We start from the raw sequence: 26326 nt of genomic DNA on the forward strand, positions 1-26326 counted from the left end.
AGAGAATAACTACACTCAATGTATGATGCAGTCCACACACGGATGTGAATATACATCTCCTGTTTCAATGATCATTGAAGACTACTTTGGCCTCCCTGGTGTTCGATCCCAGCTCCTTAGTGGCTCACAGTCTGGTGTGATCACGTGGACCCATTGGGCAGTTGGGCCTCCTAGGCCCAAAGTTCGAATCCCAGCACTGCCAAATATTCACCCTGATGTGAGAAGCCAGTCATTGCACCTGTTTTCCTGTACTGTGCAAGTTCTGGGTCTCAGCTAGGAAGGAGAATGTATACGCAACTCTATACTCATGGGAATAGGTTGTCATCCAGTTCACCACAGTTATATCTGTCATCCTATACTCAAGGAAATACACAATACATCAATGAATAATACAGAAAACAAAGAAAATGACTACATCAAACGCAAGATGCCTCCCATCCATGTTTGGAAATATATATCCACTGTTTAATTATGAATTTATGACTATATTGACCCCCACCAGGACTCCATCTCAGGTCCCAGGAATGGCCTAGTTCCTTAGTGGCTCACAGCCTGGTGTGCTCACCATGACCCATTCACCAATTGGGCATGCTAGGCTTTGAGTTTAAATTCCTGCACTACCAGAAGATTCATTCTGATGTAAGAAGCCTATGGTGGCACAAGTTTTCCTGTCCTGTGAATGTCCTGGGTCTCATTGAGGATGGAGAATGCTATATAGGCAACTCTTAGCCATGGGAATAGGTTGTCATCCATGTCAGCACAGTTATTTCTGTCACCATATGCAATAAAATACACAATACATCCATGGATAAGACAAAAATAGAACGAATAACTACACTGAATGCAAGATGCATACCACATCTGTAGGTAAAGAGAAATCCTATGTTTAAAAAAGGTTGGCTTGTTATTTTGTCCAGTGCTGGGGCTTCAAATCAGGCCCTGCACCAGGCCTGACATTCTAGTCTTCAAAGATGGTGAGCTTCCCCTTCCCCCACAGTGCAACAGAGTTACTCAGACCTGAGCTCAAATCCCAGCACTGACCAAATATTCATCCTGATGTCAGAAGCCAGTTGTTGTGCCTTTTATCCTCTCCTGTGAAAGTCCTGGGTCTCAAAAATGATGGGGAATGCATAGACAACCCTGTCATCCATGTCAGCACAGTTATACCTGTCACTATACTTATTAAAATACACAGTACCACCATGAATTAGAGGCAAAATAAGGAGAATAATTGCACTGAACACAAGATGCTGTCCACACATGTATGTCAATATAGATCCTATGTTTAAATTATGAATTTATGACTATAGTGGACCACCCTGGGCATCAATGTCGGATTCTAGGAATGGCCACACTCCTTAGTTGCTCACAGGCTCATATGATCACCTTGACTGATTGGCTAATTGGTTTTGCTCTGCCCTAAGATCAGATCCCAGCACTACCAAGTGGATCATGGAGTAAAAAGGAGAGTTTGAAAATTTTTTTCCTTTTCTCTGAGAATCCTGTGGGTCAGGCATGATGGAGAACATTTCTACAAATCTAGATATTCTGTGATAGGTTGTCATCAATGTAATAAACAGAATGGGTTTCATCATAGTAAAATCAATGGTAAGTAAATGAATAAAACAAAAGATACAAGGAACAACCACACCAAACATGTATGGACTGAACATCTATAAGTAAGTATAAATCCTATGTTTAAAATATATATAAATAATATGTTTTCCAGGGCTAGGTCTTGAATTCAGAACTAGTGAACAGGCCTGATTTTTTATCTTCATCTAAGGTGATCTTCCCCTTTATCCACATTGCTGCAGATTTACCCAGATACTGAGTTGAAATCCAAAGCCTGTATGAATAAACTGTGAATTGCAAGCCAGGGAGCTAATTTTTTTCTCAGCGTGGGGCTTGAACTCAGGTCTTGGAAAGTCTGCCTCAGCTTCGATCACGCTAGAATGGGGTGCAGCCACTTGACACACAGGTGCTTCTGTGATCCTAGACCCCAAGTGTTGCAGGGAAAACAATGTACAGAAAAAAATGTGGCCTTTTATGTTCTATTCCTTTGCACAGTGACCCTTCTGGGTCTGAATGACACTGTTGCAAAGGGTACTTCACCTTGCATTGCTGAAGGCTGGCAGACTATCAGGGAAGCCATAGGCCCACATGGCAACATAGACCCTCATTTCGAATCCCCGTCCTGACACCAACCAATGGCAGGAGGTACTAATAAACTGGTTCCCATCCCATACAAAACACTGGAATTTTGTCAATGTCACAGTTGAATGAGTTGTTTGTGAATGATTATCCTATAAAATTAAACAGCAGCATTTCAGAAGGCTGGTTGATTTTATTTAATATTTATGAATCATTAAAAGAATATTATTACTTACAGGAACACAATAATTTCAGGACACTGAGTGCATTCATTAATATTTTCAGGATGAAAACAATAACATTAATTACATGGACGCATAAGAAATACCCAGGAACCTGTAGGAATGTAGTCTATATAACTGAATAATGTATAGACATCTGTGGCACTCTATAAAGATATATATTTATTGGCATATTGTCATCTGCATGTCAATCTGTTCTTATTTCGTTCGCTCCTGGGGCTCATTCTCAGGTCCTGGGAACAACCTGTCAGCTCAATTTGCCCGAGGATGGCATGTTTACACTCAACCATTCATGAATTTGGCCTTGTAGGCCATGAGTTCAGCTGCCAGTGCTGCCAAACAATGAATCGTGGAGTAAGAAGCTGATGGTGACACATGTTTTCCTTTACTGTGAATCTTCTGGGTGTCAGGTATGAAGTAGAATACATATGTAGACCTATAGCCTATGTAATCAATGTTCTATGTGCTATAATAGTCAATAAAATAAATGGTCCATACATGAATACAACAAAAATAAAATAACTACACTGAACACACTATGGAGTCAACATATGTATATAAATATAAAACATATATGTAAATTGTACATGAATAGGGTGTTTTCTAGTGCTGGGGATCGATTTCAGGCCCAAGGAACATACATGAATTTCTTGATTTCAAGGAGGCAAGCTTCCCCTTCCCACACAGTGCAACAGAGTTACCCAGACTATTAGTTCCAATCCCAGTCCTGGTAGAAAAAATGTCATCTTTATAGTATGTGAGGCCCAATTCTTAGGTACTTCATTATGCCTCCATTTAATGAATGTGATTCTTTAAATGTTTAATAAAATATTAACTAAAATTGATCAGTGTCGTGTAATATAATTGTGTATAATTTTATCCTAGAATCTTTCAAGAACTGTTCACTCAATCATGACTTACATCACATTCCATTGTTAGTCATATGGATAAGAACAAGTTTCTTGGGATCTCCTACCATTTGGACGTGGCAGGACCAGGATTCGAATTGTGGGCCCCAGCTCCCACCACTTCAACCCGAGGATAGGGAACTAACAAGTCTGTCCAAGAACATCAACAAGAGCAGTGATTAGGCAGGCACCAGTGGCTCTCAGCAGTCCTCCTTGTTACTTACAAGGCTGTGATAGGAGTATCATGGTCAAAGTCACCCTAAGCAGGAAAATCCTTGAGACCCCTGTCCAACTTCATTGCCAACAAAGCTAGAAGCCTTGTAGCTCTAGTGTAGAGGACCAGCCTTGAACAAAAGCTGCTTATGGATTGTGCCCAGATCCTGAGTCCAAGGTCTGGGACTGGCAACAAACAGAAACACACAACAATCTGTGTAGACATCCAGCTAAAGCAGGTCTCCCTCTTGTCTCCAACTGAATAGGACAGAATACACTGGGAAAAGAGCTTTGAGAACAGCTGTCATCTTGACTCCCCCCATTCTGCTTGCTTCACAGGATTCTGGCCACACCCCCACTCTTTCATGCTTCTTTTTGACCAATGGGATACAAGAATGGTGGTCACGCCCACATTCCATGATGCCTGGTAGCACTGGGATTCCCTGTTAGTTTACACCACTACCAGCAGTTGAGGAAGGTAGAGGTGGCTGAGTGGTGAGGAAGAGACTCTAGGTGACTTTGAAGTATAGTAAAAAATTGATGGTCCCACCCCAACCCGGCCCTTTACACGGTGCCATGTTTCAAACCTCAGGCAATGGTGTGCTGCCAGCCTGCATAAATCCCCGACCTGGTCCCTGCCCCGAGTCTTCTGCTCTGGGCCCATGTGTCCGCAATGCTGTCGCCATCGCTGCTGCCCCATTTGGAGCAGCTGCCAACAGCTTCTTCCAGCATCACAGGTGAGTGGGCATCCCAACACCAACCTACCCTGGGTCAAACACCCCTCTGGGAGCACTATGACCCCCCTACTTGTTTCCTCTCCCTGGCTCTGATGAGCCATCTTTCTGTCTTGATCATTTCTGAGATAGAAACTAAATATATGCTCAGGCTGGACTGGATGGCGGTTCTCCTCTGAAAGGTATGCTCCACCAAGCCTGGTTCTCTGTAGTTGGGATGGTAGACATGTGGTGCCATGCTCAGTCATCGGTTTAGATGGATTATTCCAAACTCAGTCCATAGCAGTGGATTCTTGACCACACGTGCAGCTCTTGGTAGGGCCTCTACCATTGGACCTCAGTCTCCTCACAGGAGAGTTGTGAGGTAACAAGGGATTTATACAGAGAGATCTCTGGAGAATGGCTAGGCAGAGAGGGAGAGGTCTTCAGATAAGGTTTTGGCAATTCTGTGAGCATATGACAGGAAGATACCAGAAAGGGCTCAGGTGGGGCCTGTTATAAATCATTGAACAGGTGTGGGATTATGAACCGAAACATGGCTCTCTTTCATTATTACACTATCCCCATGAGGAAGGAGATCCTTCACTTTGTTCAGTTTTGCAGCTGGGGAAACAGAGGCACAGAGAAGCCAGGTGACCCACTTATGACCTCAAGTTCACAGGAAGCTCGGCCTGACTTCTCTACCATGCTCTCTAGGACAATGCGTGCTATTCAGTCCACTTCTTGTGGTGGGAAGTTCACTTCTTTTCAGTCATGGGTCTTGAAGTCTAAGATTGGACACTGTTCCTGAGCTCCTCATCTCAAAGTTAGCGCTCTATCACTTGAGCCCACAGTGCCACTTCCAATTTTCTGGTGGTTCTTTGGAGATAAGATTCTCACAGTTGTTCCTGCCTGGGCTGTCTATGAACCATGATCCTCATATCTCAGCCTCCTGTGTAGTTAGGATTAGAGTTTTATGCCACTGGCACCCGATTTAAGTGTAATTTTTATTTTCTTTCTGTCTCTCTCTGTCTCTCTGTCTCTCTCTCTCTCTCTCACTCTCGCTCTCAGGAACTGGTAGAATGGGTGCTATAGGAGGTGGTCCAACGTCCCCAGGTGGCTGGAACCCAAGATGGCCCACTCATTCTTGAGGTGAGCTGTGGGTCAGGAGCTGTCTCATTCAGCGTATTGATACATCTCCATGAGGTAAGCCCTCTATGCCCTTGAAAGACTGTAAGCGTTATTCATTGTCCATCTAGCTTTACTGGATTTACTATATTGTTTTCTTTTCTACATCATTTTCTAGCACCTGGCCAATATTATGGTACATAGTTACTGGATGAAAATGTAATGTCAACTTAAGAAAGTCATTTAGGGATCTGGGAATGTGGCTTCATGATATGGTGATTGCCTAGCAGGCATGAAACCCTGAGTTCAATTCCTCAGTACCACATAAACAGAAAAACACTGGAAGTGGTGCTGTGCCTGAAGTGGTACAGTGATAGGCTTGAGCTAAAAAGCAAAAAAAAAAAAAAAAAAACCCAAACCAAAACAAAACCAAAAAACATTTAGTTAGTAAATGCAAAATAAAGAACCCATACTTGGAATATATAATTGCTCCTGCCATACTGACACCTGACAATAGTCCCTAATTCATGTACTTTACTTATATTAGGATATTATGTTGAAAAAAATTTTGTTCTTTAGGTGACAGCAATTAATGGATTGAATGTGCTCAGATGTCAAGTGAAGATTAATTCTGGAAATTCAAAGCTTCCAGGTTTTTGAATGGTCACTGCTAATCACAATGAGAAGGGTAGTCTGAGATTTGGAAGTCTTTTTGGTTAGTCATGGCACCAAAACGGCAGAGGCAAAGTAACAGTTGTGACAGAAGAAAAGGAATAACTCCAGAGTTAAGCAATAAATGATAGTAACTAAGGTATACCAGAAACTGTTTTAGAGAACTCTTTTTGGTTATTGAACAAATAGTTATCAACGAGTCTTATTCCTCATTACCTTTAGCATTCTAAATCTCTTAGGCTACTAGTTAATCTCTGTGTAATAAATGTATCTCCTTCTGTGCTGTTTATTCTTACCTTATCTTCTTTGCTTTCTGAAAATCTCAGCCTTTCTATATTTCTCTATGAACATTTCCTGATACTAAATACACCTACACAGATGCCAGAGAATGCTAATTTAAGGGTCCCATAGCTCATGAATCATTAATGAAACAACATGGAAAAGGAGGACATATTTATTGTTACCACAAATTTTCTGAAAACCTGCAATGCCATCATTTGATTCAAATTTCCATCATTTGTCTACATAGTGTCATTCAGTGCACGTAAGCTGGTGGTTCACGCCTGTAATCCTAGCTATTCAGGACACCAGATGATTGTGGTTCAAAGCCAGCCTGGTCAGGAATGTCCATGAGACCTTTATCTTCAATTAACCACCAGAAAGCCTGAAGTGGTGCTGTAGCTTAAGCCGTAGAGTGCTCAACTTGAGCTGAAGAGCTGAGGGAGTGTGCCCAGGATCAGAGTTCAAGCCCCACAACCAACAAAAAGTGCAATTATAGCCTTAAGTTTCCCCAAAAGTTAGGACAAGATCAATAATCTTGCCAAGCAGAAAAAATAATATCAAATGATTCAGTGCACCTATTTTGCTGAGTTATTTAAGTTATGGCTTCTTTGCTAGACATAGTCTCTTCCTTTAAAAATTGTCAAATATTAGCTTTACCATAAACTTCGTCTAATATTTCTTGTTTCAAAAGAGAAGTCTATACATTTGATGTCACTTAGCTTTCTTACTATCTTAATACAAAGCCAAACCAGGCAGGAGGGTCCGTCAAACTCTTATCACAAATTGAACACCAAAAAACCAGAAGTGGAGTTTTGGCTCAAGCAGTAGAGTACTAGCTTTGGGGGCAGGTGGACACGAAAGACAGCTGTTCAATAACAGAATCCAGCCTCTGGGTTCAAGCCCCAGAACCAACACAAACTAAACAAACAAGCAAATAAAAATCCCAGATATTTCTTTGGGACCTTCTTTAAAGAAGTACTGGTCAGAGAAGAGGCTCCTTTTGTTGATTATATTCAATGGATCCTGCTTTTTTGGAATCCGTTTTGCTCTGGAGAACTCAGGACCAGACCAAAGGAATTGATAACTGTCTCCTGTATGAAGAGAATCATCTCAGGGGTGAAATATCCATCCATAAGACACTTTGAAACCTCCATGTCTTTGTTCCTTTGCAGGAGAACACTTTTAAAACAACGTTATTTCCTTTTGTTCTATGCTGGCCTTCAAATGGTACATTATTTCTTTTTGTAACACTCTGAACTAGAAGTTTACAGAAAAATTTTATATGAGTAAAGAACACACTCGAAAAAGCCAGGGACAGAGGTTCCTTCAAGCCTTGGGATACTTTTCTTGTACAGCAAAAAGGAAAGCACAAGGTAACTTGAACTTTGTTATTCCTCTATGTTCTATTCCTCTCCTGGGGTCAGTTTCCACATCCAGTAACAGTTACTTCCAGTAACAATCGATGGTGCTGCTTGAGGTATAATGAATATTTTCTGGCTTCACTGAAATAACACTAGAACACCTATGGACCTGAGGTAACACATGTTTCAGAGACAACTTAGTAAAGAGAAAATATGAAATTTATATTGCTTATTAATACATTATACATGAGTACATTGAGTTCAAACTTTGTAAGTTCTCTGTAAATTAAGGCGAATTTTAAATGGGAAGAAGATTCTCAGAACATTCTTTTTGTGAGTGTACGTGCTGTTCATTATTTCCCAAGTGTACATGAGCTATCAGTAAGGGAAACAATAGCAATAATAGGAGAAAGAGAAGTTCTGTGTTTAAGTATAAAGGTTCAATACAATATAGAAGACTACAAATAAGGCAACATTGAAACAATAAAGCCAAATCCATTATGTAGATTTATGGGAGTGATAAACAGAAAGGACCACTCCTACGTGGAACATGAAGTATGAGGCCTATCTCGTTCTAAATCATGCTTGCTAATCATGCAACTTTGTAGAAAGAAGAATGGAAGAATAATTCTTTTTCCAATGAAAGTGAGATATAAGAGCAAGGATTTAACTGGAAAAAAATGTCCATCTTGTGAGAGGAGCGATTATGCTAACAATGAACTGTTGGCTAAGATCACATTTCTTTTTTTTTTCTTTACACACACACACACACACACATACACACACACACACATATATATTTGTTGACTCAGGATATGTAATATGTGTGTTCATCTATCTTTATAAAAATTCTTGAGTTAGGGGGTGGGAAGGTGGCTCAGTGGTAGATCGCTTGCCTCGAATGCATGAGGCCCTGGGTTCGATTCCTCAGCACCATTTAAGCAAAAAAGAAAAAAGCTGAAATTGGCGCTGTGACTCACATGGTAGAGTGCTAGCCTTGAACTGAAGATCTGTGGGAAAGAGCCCAGGCCAAGAGTTCAGGCCCCATGACCGGACACCCCACCAAAACAAAAAAAAGTATTCTTGAGTTAAAAATCTGGGCTACAGCTTAGACATTACCCTCACAAAAATGTTTGTAGTTCAAAAGTTGATATTCCTGGAGAAATAAAACCTAAGAATGTAAAGGAGTCTGGGAAGTTAAGTTTGCATCCAGCCTGGGCAGAACACTCTTTGCAACAGTATATAAAATTAAGCAGTCAAAAGCTGGATTGGAAGAATGGCTTAGGTCATGGAATACCAGTCATGAGCAAGATTGCTGAATAAGAGCTTGAAGCTCTTACATACATACAAACATACACATACACACAAAGGCACTTATATGTGCACACACAAATACACAAATGAAACAACTCTCAGAATGTGTAGAAAAGTTAGAAAAAAACAGAATATATATTCTGAAGAAGACTAGAATCAAGTGATAATTTTTAATATTAAAAAGTCCTCAAATGAACTTCCTTCAAATAAGTTTGAGTATATTACCTAGGTAGGGACCAGAGATAGTAAGTGAGTCAATTAATCGTTATTAAAGGGATCGCATCCATGGAGGAATGAATCAGAGACCCCGCAGGTGCATCTGAAAATATTCATATCCTGTGTTAAACGTTAGAACATCTTTGAAAATAGTAGATAAACAGTCTGAACAGTCACTCTGGTGTATAATATCACTGGAGAAGTTCAGAATTCGTAGTCTGTATCTAGATTAAATAAACCAAGAAACTATGGCAGGACAATGTGATACAAACCTAGAATTCTAGCACTGAGATTAAGACAGGAGATTAGAGAGTGGAATCACATAGTGATACCTTCCCTGGACCAGGTAGTATACTTTTGTCTTAATAAAACAAAACAAACAAGAAAGGAATACATAGTTGGAAGTTTGGGCTAATTTTGTCATTATGTTTTGAGAAGTCAAATTTCCTGTTGAAATGCAACTCATACTTAATCCTCACTTGTGTTTTAAATTCTCTCTTAATTACAGAACATTCCTAGATGCAAAATCACACATGATTCCCATCCAAAATTTGAAAAAGTATGTTATCATTATAATGTTATATCCCAAAGAAATGATGAAGGATTACAAAACTTAAGCCTGGAAAAATTGCAAAGTACCTCTAATGTAGGATTTTTTTGGGGGGAGGAGGACCCGGTCTTGGGGCCTGAACTCTGGGCCTGGGCGCTGTCCCTCAGCTCTTCAGCAGAAGGCTAGCACTCTACCACTTGGGTCACAGCGCCACTTCCGGCTTTTTTCTTTTGCTTATGTGGTGTTGGGGAATTAAACCTGGCCTCAGGCATGCAAGGCAAGCACTCTACCACTGAGCCACCATCCCAGACCTAATGTACGATTTTGAAGATCTTGATAAATTAGAATTTAGATTTAAAATAAATATTTTGAATTTTTTGTAATTTTATATTTTATAGGAATCTACAAAATTCTTTTTAAGTAGAGTGTTTAATAGACAAATTCACAAATGATTTTGCATTCTATTTGCCTAGAATATTCTTTCAAGAGAGTTATAATTAGTACTTAGTTAATAGATAATGCCAACAGTTCTTGCATAAAATTATAATTTGAACGTTGAAGACAGAGTTGCCAACAAATTGATGATATTGATTTATAAATTTAGAATAAGAGCAATTTTTGGATTCTTTGGTATAACATGTTATGAAGAGAATAATCGTGTGACATCTTTCTTCTACCTGTATGTAACACAGGAAGCAATTTCCTTAATTATTTGCTACTGTATACACTGAGACATATGTTAGGTTTGGGGTTTGTTTTTATTTTTGTTTTTGTTTTATTGGTTTGTCCTACGGCTTGAACTCTGGGCCTGGACACTGTCTCTGAACCTGTCTATGCTCAAGGCTCGTGCCCTACCACTTCAACCTCAGTGCCACTTGCGTCTGACTTTTGCTGAGAAGTTTATTGGAGATAAGAATCTAGGGAAACTTTCTGCTTGGGTGGGCTTTGAACTGTAATCTTCCGAACTTAGCATCCAGAATTTATATGATGGTTAAAAAAGTATAAATATAAATAGTATTTGCAAGTGTTCCGATTCCAAGAATACCAGTGGGGGGAAAATGATGCAACCCAGTTTGTTGTGGTGTTTTTTCCAGAACATGTATGGCATCCCATTAGCAGAGTTGTATTTTTTCACAATAGAGATAAGCTATTCATGATGTGAATTAAGGGAAGCTTGAGGTGTACCCTAAAATTTTGAAATTGTTGGGCTAGGATGACTCTATATCATAAATATTGGTATTGATGTTCATAAAACTAATAGCTTATTGTGATAAACAATTGCTTACTCTTGAAGAATTAATTATTACCAATGCTAATTAGTTTTATCCTCTACCAGAAAGTGGTTATTTTTCTGTTGACTCTCAATCTGTAACACCCCGTTGGAAAATGCATCAATTGCAGAATTTCATAACATGCAAGCTGGTACTGTTTTGAATCTCTCAGGTATGGAATTTTCTGAATTTGAAAATGAGTAGTTACTCGTCATTGGAATGTTGAAGAACACATATACTCTGTCTTCTTAACAACTTATTTACTTTTAAAAGTTATAGGTTTCCATAGAATTAAACTGTTTTCGCTTTTAGTGTGAGAAAGTACTATATTTATTCTTTTTTCAAAATATTGGTAAATATATTGTAAAAATATTGTCTATTTGGATAGCATTCAAGTTGATGGTACTCTGATAAAAAGGGGGTAATTAATTCAAACTAGACGACAAACAGTATTGATTTTTAAAAAGTTACTCCAAAAAGAATATTTACTATACCAATACAGTTTAATATTATTTCATGCAGCTTATTTATTAAATTTCATTTTATTGTCAAAGTGATGTACCGTGGGGTTACAGTAATTTTAAGGTAGTGAATACATAACTTTTCAAACTTGTTACCACATCCCTCATTTCTTCACAGTCTTCCTTTACCCCAATACCCTTCACAACTTGTAACATACATTTCCAACATATTGTCTTGTGAGTATTGCTATTGCATTGGTTTGCCTTTTAACTTTGTCACACCATTTTGTTGTTCCTCTTCCCTTCCCTAATTAAGGTAAATATATACACAATACACAGGCTACCAAAATCAAATACAGTAGGGAATAAAGCATAGGGAAAAAAACAAAAAGAAAATAGAAATCACATAGTACATTAAAAACAAAAACCGCAAACAATAATCTCTACTTCCATGTCTTGAAGGTCATTTTGCTCAGAATCAGCTTATAGGGTTATATATATGCATAACAAAGCCTCAAGAAAATAATAGTTTCATGGACACTATATTATGAAAACAACATGTTAACTGTTATTGATGGTAACGGTGAAGTTAGGATTGGTGAATTTGCGGTTCTAATAAAGGAATTTCAAAAGGGTTTTAAAATTATGAGAGGTAAATTTTAATTTGTTCAAATTTTTTTAACAACTTAGCCTATTATGAAAATTTTAAATTGCTTGGTTGAATAGGCTTTCATGCAAAGTAATCCATGGAGACTTAGCTGAGAGGGAGCAATGTGGATGAAGATGGCTCATTTTCACACTAAAAAAACAAACCTCAGAAACCTTGCTATAAATCCTGTAGGTTCCCTTGAGAATTGTCCTTACCCAGGAAATCTACTTTTACTGTGTGAAACAAGGTTGTAGTGGAATTTAAATTCAAAGTTCTTTAAAAAAAGACATCAAAATTTGTGAATTGACTTTAATTACCAAACAGTAATTCTCTGAAAAAGATAATTTGGGTCAAAATATTTAAGGAGAAAGTGCCCACAACAATGAAAGAAGGTATTGGGTTTACACTTTTCTGTTTCTAATATCTTCTACAATGACTTTGCACGTGAAGCACTGAACCACAGAAAAAATCTGATTGGTTACTTGAAACCGATGATTTCACATTTCTTAGTAGCTCCTTATTAACATGAGAAAGTGAAGACTTCTCTTATTACATAAGCCAAAATGTTTTGGAATCAGAAAAGAATTGAGCAAATTGAAAATGCAAGAAAACGGATTCTTAGAAGCCCAAGGTAAGCATATTGGTTTCAGCAGTGGAGGGAGGCCAAACTTTTGATATAGATTGGTGTAATATTTTTGCTAACTAAAGTGATTTTACAGAGCCTATTTACCTCACTACAATTTAGAACGGATTGAAGGAAGATATGAAAATAAATTCCACATCCAAATAAAAGAGTTTTAAAAGAGAAACCATGAAGATTTAGAAGTGGGGAAGGCCTTATAGTCCTTCACCTTCACTAGACTTGAAGCCAAGAATCTGTGATTTGTTGGAAATCAGGCAAGATCTAAGAGGAGGACAGAGAAATAGCACATAGGAGCATTGTCCTTTTGTAACAGACACTGTCATCCAAGGTATGGGTGATTATACTCTATTCTTTTCCATACATCCTGCTGAGCAAATGCAAGTCCAAGAGAAAAATAATCTATTGAAATAATTTTGGAAAGAATAGTTTCACTGATCCTAATATTGTATCTAAGGAGGGTCTTAAGAGAGAAGACAAAATGGAGTATTCTTCGGTTTCCTCTAAGCATCTTGTTAGCAAAATATATCTTTGAGGTTAGAAGTGATTGAACCAAAAATTGGTGGAGTACTGATTTTTGAGGGCACTTTAGACATAAGAAGACTTTCAAGGTAAAAGAAAAAAGTATATCTAAATATTTGTGAACACAGCTTCTTGGAGTGGTATTTTGGAGTCAAAGTTTTACATTAGAGATTGTCCTCATTAACATTGATGCTGGGTTTCCGTGACACCGAAATGCAAGTGGGAAGTTTAATGGACTCACTTGGATAAGTAAACAGCGTGATAGAAAAAAAAATGGAATATAATATTTAGTGAATTACTTTGAACAATTACTTTGCCAGAACAAAGAAGGAAATATATAATGCAAATCACTTGACATAAACTTATGAATGAAAGTAGTCAATAGAAATGAGAGAAAACAGAGAGGACAGTTTCCTCTCCGGTGGAGTAATGGGTTCTTGATCTTGTTTCTTCCATTCTATCTTTACAAGCTATCAAGTGTGGCTCAGGATTGGAGTATCCAGTTCAGACCAAGAGAACATGCAGAAGAAAATATTTGCAGCAGATATAGGTGATTTATAACCTAAAGCAATCTATTTAAATCTGCTAAAAATTCTCCTCTACCCCAAACTGCTCACTTTAAACAACTTTGTATGCTTTTCACAAGATTGTCCTTCATTAACTATTTAAAATTTTGAGAAGTCATCATCATACTCTATAGAGACTGCTGTTTTTTGTGCTTTTTGTGTGTTTTTGTTTTTTATTGTATTTTTTCACTGAATTACAAAAGGTTGTGCTAGTGTGTTTCAATTAAGTATGTCCATCTAATTGTCCAATGTTCCTGGATCAGAGTCACTCCTTCTATCCTTCTCAACCAACCCCTTCTACAAGATTTATTTCTGATTTACAACTTCCTTTCTCACATGTGTACATTCAGTATTCTAGCTGTATTTGCTCGTTGTTCCATTTCATTCATTCTATGTCATTACTATTATTCCTCTCTGGTTTCAACTTCCTGATAGTCATTCTGTTAAACTGTCTGCTAGTACTTTGAAAGGTTTATATACATTCCACGGAGTTTCAATTCTGCATATACTTGAACTGATGTCAGCTTATAGTTCCATAATTCATTCATCTGAAGTGACAATTTGCAAGACTGGAGACATGGAGCACCTATTCCTCTTCATTTGGAAGATTAATCTGTAGTCAACAAGAAAGTTTAAAAATGGCTGAGAATGTATTCCTAACTACGAGATTTATAAATGGCTTTGTACAGTGGTTTGTAATTATTTTATTTTACATAGCATAATATTTTCTATTACCGATAAGTTTTGGAAAAAGAAGAAAACTAAAATTTACTAGTGTTGAGGAATATGATAGAAATAGAAGACAGATTTTATGTTTGTCAAATATCTGATGAGTACCCATATGCAAGATTTAAGTTATATTTCTTACTATGTTAGACAAATAGGGAAAACATAAAACACCATATGATAAGGCAAATATTCATGACTTTTTAAAATGTACTTATTATGTGATGAAATTTACTTTATTAGCTAATGTTTTGGTTTGAAATATGGGAGGCTGATCTATTTAACAAATTTTCGAAGTCACCTACTGAAAAACACAAATGATGGGCAGTACTCTTTTTACATTTCAATGAATGGTTGAACCTCTTTGGCATTGGTGCTGGGTAAATAAATCAACTCTATTGTACCTTGCTCTACACTTGTAATAGTTGTAATGCCACTAAATATTATCTACTTTTAAAGTGTTATTTTGGCAAATGTGATTTTACAAAGTTTATTTGAAAAGGAATACACTTTCAGTAGATTAAATGTAGGTTATCATTGTTTGAGAATGACATCATTTTTATACTTCCGAACCAAGATTTACTGAAGTACCAGTGTTTTGAAGCACTAAGAATTTTCTCAATTATTGTTTTTCTGAATTATATTTGATCTCTAGGTCAAGTTTTACTAGCCTTGGTAGACCAATTATAGATCTATCGTTCCAGTAACTATTTTTTGCCCTGATGATGCTGGACTGAAATCATTCATTAATCATTAGGATAAGGGTATTACAAATAATCTTTTGACATTTGTGGTCTTGTTCACTCATATGGGATGGTCATCTGAAAATTGAAAGTTTGAATTACTGTACTTTAACATTTTGTGATCTCATCCTGCATTTTAAGTTGCCTTGCATTTCACTATTGCTTACTGCTAATTCCTGCATTTCAAGGAATTGGGGCCCTGAAATATAGGAAATGAGAAATTGAGATGGGTCTTCAATTACTTTCTGTTGGCATGTTGCGTGGGCCTCGGTGAGACCTCTTGCCCTAGTTATCTGATGATGCAGGTAACTGGGACCTGGGATCATAGGACCCGTGGATCCTGTGGAAGAATAATACCTTTTAGACATCATATCAGCAAAATTTGAGTATAATCAGTAGGAATGCTTCAGAAATATGGAGAAAAACAGTTTGGACCAGTGCGTTAAAACAATAAACAGAGCAGCAGAGTAAAATCCCTTATAGATTAAAGAAAACATTTTTTTTTTTACTATGTGAATTCAGAAAACAAGAACAATTAGAAGGTATCACAAGTTTATACCGAAAACATTGCATTTATACTTTTTATATTCTGATATATATTCTAATCCTGATTATTTATATTCCAATCTATTTATTGTAATAAATATCAATTAATTTGTCAAATTATAAATTAATTCCAGTAAGATTCACTGTGTGAAATATAAAATCAGCACATAAATATAAAATATATAAGTATATATAATATAAGAAAATGCTTTGCATTGTTCTGTTGTGGTTAAGGTAACAAAGGCAACTGTTTTAAAATATTATTCCATTACCTCTACCTCAGTGTTTGGTAGAATTTAACTTAAAGCTTTACCATTCGGAGATGTACAGCCTAGAGGCAAGAGGAAACACTGTGATTAAAACATTAACAATTTAAGGCCGAATAACAAGGAGAAACATATGGACTTCTCCTGGAGCTATGGAATATTTTTAGTTATAGAAAATCAGTGGTGTTAGTTCCTGCCTGATTGGATGGTAGACAGGCCAGGACATGAGGTAATTATGCAAATGAACAATTTTTTCACCTTCTAAGCTTTAGCTACTTTTGAAATGATAGGGATAATAAATAATTATATTTTGAAAAAATACCTTTTAGCCTGAACAGTTCTGTCTGAACTGTTCATCTTTCTATAATCCCTTGTTACTAAGATTATTTCTGCTCCAGTAAGACAAGCTATGCTGTCAGGGTAAGATATTCTGGTTGGTCTGTTCCTAAATGGAGCAAAGGTAATGGGTCAGGCAAACATTTGTGCCAGTAAGACCTCATTTGGGAAGTTTTAAGCTGGAGAAATTTAGAAGTAGCTCTTAAGCAAGGCTTACTTTGAATCCATTAGCTCCACAAAGCTAACTCAGTTGATAAATAAGTACTTGAAAAGCCATTACCTTTGGACCTGCCTATAAAGGCTTCAAAGTATTATCAATTTCAAATGAAAAAGACTTAAAATGGCTATTGACAAAAAATTGCAAATGTGAGCAATTGAACAAACAATGTAAGTTTTTTCCACCATAAACAAATTTTAGAAAAATAAGATGAATAGCAATTTAGGGAACAATAAGGTTTCCTTGTTACAAATAGGTAACCAAGGAAATATGCCTGTCTTAAGATTGCATCATTAACTACTTAAATTTAGAGGATACTACATGCTTTAGCAGCACATCTACCCGAATTACAATACAGAGGTTAACATGGCTCTTTCACGAGAGCCATGATAATGATATGAAAATTTGTGAAGTATTCCATATTTTCCATTCTTCAGATGCAAGAAATGGAAAACAGTTATGAAAAAATTGATTACAAATATACAAGTGTAATAATACATGTAATTCATAGAAATAAATGTTAGTTTGACATCAGTGTATTCAATCTTCACCTTTTCAGAAAGGCCTTTACATAGCATAACATTTATAAAACTATGAAATTAGATAACATTGTCATTTTATCCCAAATAAATAAAATTCTATAAGGACCTAGGAATTAAAGGAATCTTAAACTGTTTCTATATGGAATGAAATTCGAAAGGACACATTTAGTAATGAATCCATATATTATAAAAACAATGTCGAATTCAAAGTATTATATCTAGGAGAGAAAGAAATAGATTATGGACATTATATAAACAGAATACTAAATATTTTAAAATATACTTTTTTCAGACAAGCACCAGAAATATCCTTAGTTTCTATACTACTCATTTCAACAGATAAGTTAAAATTATTTCTGATTTAAAAAATCACAAACTCCATAGAAATCATTATAGATGTATACAAAAAACTCGAATATATTTTGACATCAAAGTCAGGCAATTCACTTGGAAAAGTACCATGGAATCCATGAATGTCTAAAGTAAAATATTGCTGTTGCTTTGTTTTGTGAAAATATTTTGTATGGACACATGGGATGGACTGGCAATTTTGAAATTTAAGAAACTTAATGGAAACATTAGGACTTAAGAGAACAATTTGTACAGCTTTCCACAACTTCAAAGAGGTGGTGATACATACTTATCCTTTTGGCAATATCAAATGCAGTTTCTTCCAAGTTGTGTTCAGATCTGGTTTGATATAATGGGTCAACAGAAGGAGATCCAGCGTATCTTTGCTATATCTATACCCAGCAGCAAGATACAAGGGGGTCAAGAGGCCTTTGGTTTTGCATTGGTGTCTGCATCATGATGAAATAAAGAAGCCACTCTGATATTATCCCATGTATAAGTACTGTGTAGGGGTGTCCAGTCATTCACAGTTATTCCATGAATATCTGCTTTGAGCCACCAACTCATGGATAATGTCTAAGTGTCCACAGTAGGCTTCTAGATGAAGAGGTGTATAATCATCGTTATCCCTAGTGTTCACATGAGTGGCCTTTATGGAAAGTAGTCTCTGCACTGTAGTAGGGCGATTACTTTCAGCAGAACAAAGAAGAAATTTGCTTGATCCTATTCCATTTTTTCTTGCAATTGATACCATTTCTCACTTTTTCATCTTGTTCCTCAACTTCATCAGAATTGCCTAACCAGACACTTTGAGTGCCAGTGAGAATGAGCTGTCCATGTATTTCCCCAATAGTTCACATTGGATAAACTAGTCAGAAAAATCCGGTGAATTTTCTGCATCTGTTTTTTCACTATTATTTATTTTCGCTTTTTTCATTTATACTATTCTAAATTATTCTAACTGGAGAGTAGGGATTTGGTAGAGAGCAGAGGAAAGATTTTCCTCCGTATTCAAAAGGACAAACTGAAAATGGGGATCAGTGGTGTCTTCATGTGCAGCTTATTCTAGGAATGAGAAAATAGGAAATAATGCCTTATATGTAAATGAATTGGGAAATGACAGAGCAAAAAGTGAAATGATGCAACCAAAAAACATAAAAGCAAAATAAATTAAGATAATTATGGAGTAATCATATTACCTGTGAGAACCATGAGAGGGAGAGAGGAAGAGAGAGACAGATGTGCAATGATCTAGCTAGCCACAAAATCCATCCCTCTGATCAAATTATAGAGCAAATAATTTTATTTTTTAAAAGAGATGGAAGTAGAATTTAAGATCAGATGTCTCCATTGTTTTTAATTATATTTTTCTTATCTTAAATACTTGTACAAGGGAATTTCCATTCAACAAATCAGTTTATTTAAAATATAATGGATCTTTATATAACTTTTCCACACCCTTCCAAAGCTCATCGCACTTTAATTTTTCTAGTTTCTTACATCTACATTGAATATTATACCTACACTCTCTTCCTCCATAACTCTATTTCTTCCCTTTGACTTCCACTAACATCTTCCAAGTGATAGTGTCCTGGTATTCATTTTGTTGGAGTAAAGTTCAATTTTATAAGAAATTACACCTTTGAGATACTCCTCTGCAAATCACATGCTTTGGTTAATATTTCTGTGTAAACTTGTATAAATTTCTAGCTTCCAAATATGAGACAGAACATGGGTCCTTTGTGTGTCTGGCTCTGACTTAGTTCACTTAATAAATTTTTAGATCTATCTATTTCTTTGCAAATAATGTAACAGTCTTAAAAATGGATGGGTGCAATCCAATTTTGTATATGTGCCACACATTCTCCAAGCATCACTCCGCCAAATGGTATCTGGGCTGTTTCCGTAACTTGGCTACGGTGAATTGTGCAGCAGTGAACATGTTGTGAAAGTGATTTTACTGTAACCTTTTGGAAGAATTCATAACTACCTTTATGGGAGCAATCCTCTAGCCAGTTTTCCAGAATAAGCACATCCCTCCCTTCATCTTCATCACAATATATTGCTAGTCCTCAAAAACACACTTCACCATACATGTCTCAATAAGCTAAAACCACATTGTGCCCATACTCTTTCAATACATTTTTTCATAATTGTACATATAATTCAATGAGAACCTTCTATATACTTTCCTAATGTGGGAATGAGGTACATGACAGAGTAAAAGTAAGAAAAATGGAATTTAATTAGGTATTATCATATTTTAAATAATTTTCAGCTCTATTTCATAGCCTCAATTAACATTATTTTAATCTTTATTTGATTACTTCATCTAACCCGTAAATTATAACAGGTGAGTTAAAAGCAAAGGCAAAAAGTGTTGTTTGATTTTGACACTCATGTGTGAGGTTGCACAATATGGGCAAATAGATGGATTGGAATTAATACCTCTTATCCATTTTGTTAACGTAGAGATGGTTTTCCCAAATTGATTCTCGCAATTCATATTCCATTCAACAACAAGAAACGTGATAATTTCCTTTTTTTTTGATCCTAATTAACTTTTGTTTCCATTTTATTTTATAAGGATGATTTCGTAAATCTACTGTAGATACAAAAATATGTTAAAGTATTTCTATCCGTATGCATTGATATATACATGCACACATATATTATATAAGTTATAATGATAATGAATAACTTCAGTTACTGTACAATTTACTAAATTATTAAAACTATCGGCGGCTATTGTCTGGCATCCTGTTTACTCGGGAGGCTGAGATCTGACGATCATGGTTTGAAGTCATCCTGGGCAAGAAAGTCCAGGAGCCTCTTATCACCAAACAAACAACAGAAAATCAGAATTGGAACTGTGGCTCAAAGCAGTAGAATGGTAGCCTTGAGAGAAAAATCTCAGGGACATCATCCAGGCTCTTAGTTCAAGAAGTACAATCTACCCAAATAATATCTATTTAATTTACACCTGCGTAAGTAAAGTATTTCCATCACCCAAATGCACAACCATGCTCATTTGCAAGTTAACTCTGTTTTGTCTGAAGTACCACAAAACATTTTTACTTAAGTTGAAAGCATTGCACCATGGGTTCATTCTATCTCTTTCATGCATTTTTCTGCTCTCTCATGCATTTTTCCACTCAAATATTCAAATCTTACAATTACTCCAATTATTTAAAATCATAGCTTTTTACTTTAATACCCATAATATTAGAGTTTGAATTGAGTGTCTTGTGCCTCCTAAATGGGTGTTCTTATCACTTTGTCATGTCTCCAGCCCTAAATTATCCTGATTATTTTTCAGATACTTGTGTATGATCTTGTTCTCAGTCCATGTTATGTTATTCTTCCTGGAATTTAGAATAACAGGTACATGGCATTGTGTACAGATGTTTCTGTCCAGTCTGGGCTTTAACCTGTATCCTCACAAGAGTAGACTCCCATGTAGTCAGGATTTTCATAAGCTTGTCATAGCTGATGATTTTTAAGTCTTTGCATTTCCTGCAGGTTCATGAGTACTGAATTAATTTGTTTTCTTGGGTTGTTTTGTTTCATTTGAATGTATGTGTTGAGTTATTCCTACTTTTACTTTTGTTTCTTTCAATAAAGTTCTTACCTAAAGTGCTGAGAAACCAATTCTTATTTTTCACGATAGTCAATGTGAACATAATTTATTCCAAAGCAATTTCAATAATATTTAAACACCTTCATATCTATGAATTGTATATAAATGATAAGTGCTGTGAAGGGTCTTTTTATTTTCACAGCAGTCTTTGTCATACACAGACAGATCATGAAATATATGAAGATAATAAAACTACAGATGCTAGCAAGGAGAAAAAAACCTATTATTAATTGTTTGACAGAGGATTCCCTTCTAGTGAAAGAAATACGTTGCTTGATGCAGGATTTCACAAAATTATATTGCTTGGAGGAAGCTAAACAATCATCTAATTCTACAGAATTGAGGGAGATGAATCGACCTGAATAATTTACATTTGGGTCAAATAAAAGTCTGCTTCCAAAAGGAGAGTTGACTTTAGAGAAACATAATAAGTTGTATGTAAATAAGTGCTTAGCTGATTTTGTATATTTGTAAACTAATACAGGGAAATAGATTACAGCACGGTTAAAAAAAGAACTTCGCATTGAAATACTCATTTGTGTGTGTGTGTGTGTGTGTGTGAGAGAGAGAGTGTTTGTACACATGCACGCGTACACACGCAAGCACATGTGCTAGTGCTCATTCATTCATTCATCATTCCTGAGGCTTGATAGTGCCTGGGAACTCTCCCTAATCTTTTGTGAACAAGGATAGTGGTTTACCACTTGAGCCATTGTTCCACTTCTGTTTTTTTTGGAGATAATCGCATTTATTTTCATGATTGGACTGGCTTTGAATAGTGGTCTTCATATTTCAGCCTCCAGAGTAGCTAGCTAAGCTTCTTCAGCCTCTAAGAAGCTAGTTAAAATTGGGCCTTTCCTCTATGCTTCACTGCTCTTTTATTCTTGTCCTGAGGTGTTCACATGCTTAAGTTATATATATGTCTAGTTGCTTTAAAAAATACTCTTACTGCTTGGCACCAGGGGCTCCCATCTGAACTCTAAACTATTGAGGAAGCTTGAGAACAGAAGCCAGGCAAAAATTTTAATGGACTTCCTTCTCAATCTATAGCTTGGTGCATTGGGATATTTCTACCATCCTGCACTATCTACAGGTTAAGATTGGAAGGACTGCAGAATCCAGGCCAGCCAAGGTAGGAATCTAGACAAGTTGGTGTGCAACTCTTATGCCATTGATAATGGGAAGGCTAAAATGACAGATCAGGTGCATGTTTTGTGAAAAGGGAACCCCTATCCTAAAATTTACTACTGATATGACACCAGTCTAACAAAAACAGTACCCCAAGTTGAACACAATTTCCCACAACCAAAATATTTATGGACATTAACATCCAAAACTTAGTATAATCTGCTCTTTGTTCTAATATCAGCTTCATCTGGTTATCATATGATGTGACAAGAGTTTCTTCATTAAAGTTGTTATATATTTTAAAAGACCTAGAAAATTCTTTCTCACTTATTCAGTGCAAACGAATGGCAAATTGCCTCATTTCTTACACATTTGACTACCACTATAAATTCATCTTATGTTTATTATTAATAGTAACATATTCTGATTTATTACTTTACTTTGTAACACTTTTTAAACTTTTGGCTTCTTGGCTGAGGTTGAAGTATTTAAATAGTATCATCAAATTATATTACTTGGGTACTTTGGGTCAATTTCTAAAAAGGTTTTAACAAATGGCTTCTAGTAATCCTATTGTTTTTCTTGGGGGGGGGGGGGTTCTGTCCTGGAACCTGAACTCTGGGCCTGAGTGCTGTCCCTTAAGGCTAGCTCAAAACTAGCACTCTACCACTTGAGCCAGAGCACCACTTCCGGCTTTTTTTTCTGTTTATGTGATGCTGAGGAATCTAACCCAGGGCCTCAAGCATGCAAGGCAAGCTCCCTAACACTGAGCCACATTCCTAGCTCTCTACAAATTCTTAATTGGTATATTAATTAGTTTATTTTTAAAATCAATATAATTTTATTGTAAAGGTAATGTACAGAGGGGATACAGTTACATAATTAAGGTAATGTGTACATTTATTATGGAAGGAACATTGTTATCTCTTCCTTTGATTTTTTTGCACACTCAAAAAAAAAACTACTAAGGTATATCCTGTCGCTATTGTCAAATGGGTACTTTTCTTTCTTTGTTCATGCATTTTTTATTATAAAATTGATATACAGAGTGTTTACAGTAACTTAAGTCAACTAAAGATTACACTTCATTTTATTTTCTGAATTTCAAATTTTGAACTTATTTTGTTTTGTTTCTTTAGGGTAATTCTTTTTTCAGACTTGTAGAATTAGTTAATTTAGTTTTGCATAATTTTAACACATGTAAATTATTCAGACATATATTTTGCTTTCAAAATAGTTAACATGTGAATATGTAAAAATTATTTTCTTAAATTTTATATGGTTGGTGAATTTAAATAAATTTATTTTCTCATTATTTCTAAAGATATTTGTCCAGGTAACAAATTCTGCATTTTCAAGAAGCATATACTTTATTAAAAAAGGCTTTATATAGTTTTTTTTTTTTTTTTTGTCGGTCGTGGGGCTTGAACTCTCGGCCTGCAAAAGGCTTTATTACCTAGTCACTTTTTGGAAATATTTGTACTTGAATAAAAAAAAAAATGTTTGAGCTAGGCATAGCGGTTTGTGGTTTCCATTTTCTAACTATGGTCGGAAGTGTAAATAGGGTTTGTAAATCGGGAGAGACTGAAAAACTATGATACTTTATCATAAAATTTCCAGAGTGAAATGATTAGAGATATAGCCATCCCTAGCAAGATATAGAGCACCTGGTTATCATATTCTAAATCTTGAGTTAAAACACCAGAAACATCAATCTTTTGTCAAAATAAAAGGACACATATTTCAAAATGTTTATTATTTAAGACTTGTTTGCAAAGTTCTCATATCTTTTATTTATTAATTTTCAATTTACTTAATCTATAAGAATCCAAGTATCTTGTGAATATTTTATTTCTTCTAAACTTTTAAATAGTATGAGCAATATTATGATTTCATATATTAAAATACTTTTACTATTTGTGATAATTTTCTCTGTTTAATATCATAATAACCAATGTGTGTATGTGGTGTGTGTGGGTTTATGTGGGTTTTTTGTGTGTGAGTTTTGTGTGTACTTTGTAATGCTTGGGAGATCACACAATTGCTTCACATATGCTAGGCCAATGTTTTAGCACTGAGCTATAGTATCTAGTTATAATACAAATTGTATTTTAAATTATGACTTTTGTATTTTCATTCCTAGTATGTTTTTTCAAAATTATATATGATAGGACGGGGGAAGATGGTGGAGGAGAATCTGGAGTCTAAGTAAGCTCTCGCATAGAAAGCAGTTTTAGAGTTCCAGTGAACAGTCCTAAGCCAGAGAATTACACCAAGTGTGCCATCACAGGATAGAGAGTTAGGCTAGAGAAGGAAACCCAGGCAAGAAGACACTTCTGAGCTCTTGCCAGTAGCTGCCGCGGTGGCGGCAGCCAGCGGTGGGTGAGCGCAGGAGTCATACCTGAGCAACAGAGAGTCCAGGACGAAGGAGCCAGATGCAGCAGGCAAGTGGATTCTACTCAACACCAGCAAGGACTGACAAGGAGCAGACATCTTCATCCTGCAGTTCGCAGACCAGAGACAACCCAGGAACTAAGACTCGGCATGAGTAGTAGCCTGACGTCCTCACTCCTTCTCAGGGAGCAGAGGAGGGAAGGCCACCCCTCCCCACCACAACACCAGTGATCTCCATCTTGGATACCAACAAAGCTCGGAGGAGCTGCTAACTACAACTCAGGCCTTGGAATAAAATGAGTCATTTAGCAGGTCACAAGAACTTAACGGCGGCTTGACCTGCCAGACTCAGCTCCACCCATAGAAAAGTCACCCAGCTCGGGCGCCAGCCCTAGGAGTCGGTTTCTTCACTAGGTAATCATAGCCAGAGGCTGCCCCTCCCTCTAGCAGCCTCGACAATCAATTGAAATTCAGTTATCAGAAACCCTGAGAATGGCTCCAGGCTGGGCTCTCTGAGGTTTTCACAAACTAGCCCCGGAAAAGCTACTGTTTGTTGAAAGGCCTCAACTCTACCCAGAACCTAGTCTCATCACTGCATCCCCCTCTTTTGTGATACTCAAAACATATCTGCCTCCCAATGAACTAGCCTGGGAGGAGGATCGCCAAATCCTGTGTAAAGCAGAGCATTTTTCTGCCTGTTTGAACAAACTGATTTAAGAAACCAACCAAGCCACAGGACCACAAGCAGACCAGAGACTCCAACAAGAGGCTGGTTATGGACACAAGGGAGATACAGGATTTTTCCCACTCCTCCCAAAAAAATCAAAGAAGTTTTTTTTTTGTGTGTGTGTGTTGTTTTTTTTCTTCTCTCTTCTTCTTCGTCTTCTTTTTTTTATTTTTGGTACCTTGTATAAATTTTTTTTTTCTTTTCTAAAACTTTTTTTTAATCTTTAATCTTTGCCTTTTTTAAAAAAAAAATTGTTTTCCAGAAACTTTTTTTCGCCTTATAATTTTTTTTTCTTTCTTTTTTGGTCTTCTTTCTCTTTTTTTTCTTTTTTAATTAACTTTCTGTTTTTTGTTTAGCTCTACTGAACTTCTCATCTTTTTCTTCTTCCTTTCTTATCCTTTTCACCTTCTCTTCTCTTTCGTTCTTCCTTATGTGACTTAATTCTTGTCCTGCACATCCTCAGATAAACCCGTAGTTGACTATTAGACCCTATCCTCTATTGTGTACACAATCCACAATTTATTACTCAAGTCAAAACCTCTAAGACTTAAATTCCTTAATAGCAGTACTACCTCTTTATAACTATATAATATTTTAAGCATTTTTATTTTTAAGATTTTCACATCTCCTTTATATCCCTCCCCTTCTCTCAATAAATTCACGTTCTTATCTAGATTGTTATCGATTCTACATAATTTTATTAATTTCTACCTTTCTATTTTTTCTGGTCTCTTTTCTTTTCCCGTTCCCTTTCTTCTTTTTTTCTCTCTCTCTACTTTCATCCTACCCAACCTATTTCCTGCTTTGAGATTAGGACTTAGTTAACTCTCCGTGTGCCTCCCCACATC

Source organism: Dipodomys spectabilis, unplaced genomic scaffold, assembly GCF_019054845.1.
Source record: "Dipodomys spectabilis isolate Male_0828 unplaced genomic scaffold, ASM1905484v1 ptg000110l, whole genome shotgun sequence".
NCBI classification, from domain to species: domain Eukaryota; kingdom Metazoa; phylum Chordata; class Mammalia; order Rodentia; family Heteromyidae; genus Dipodomys; species Dipodomys spectabilis.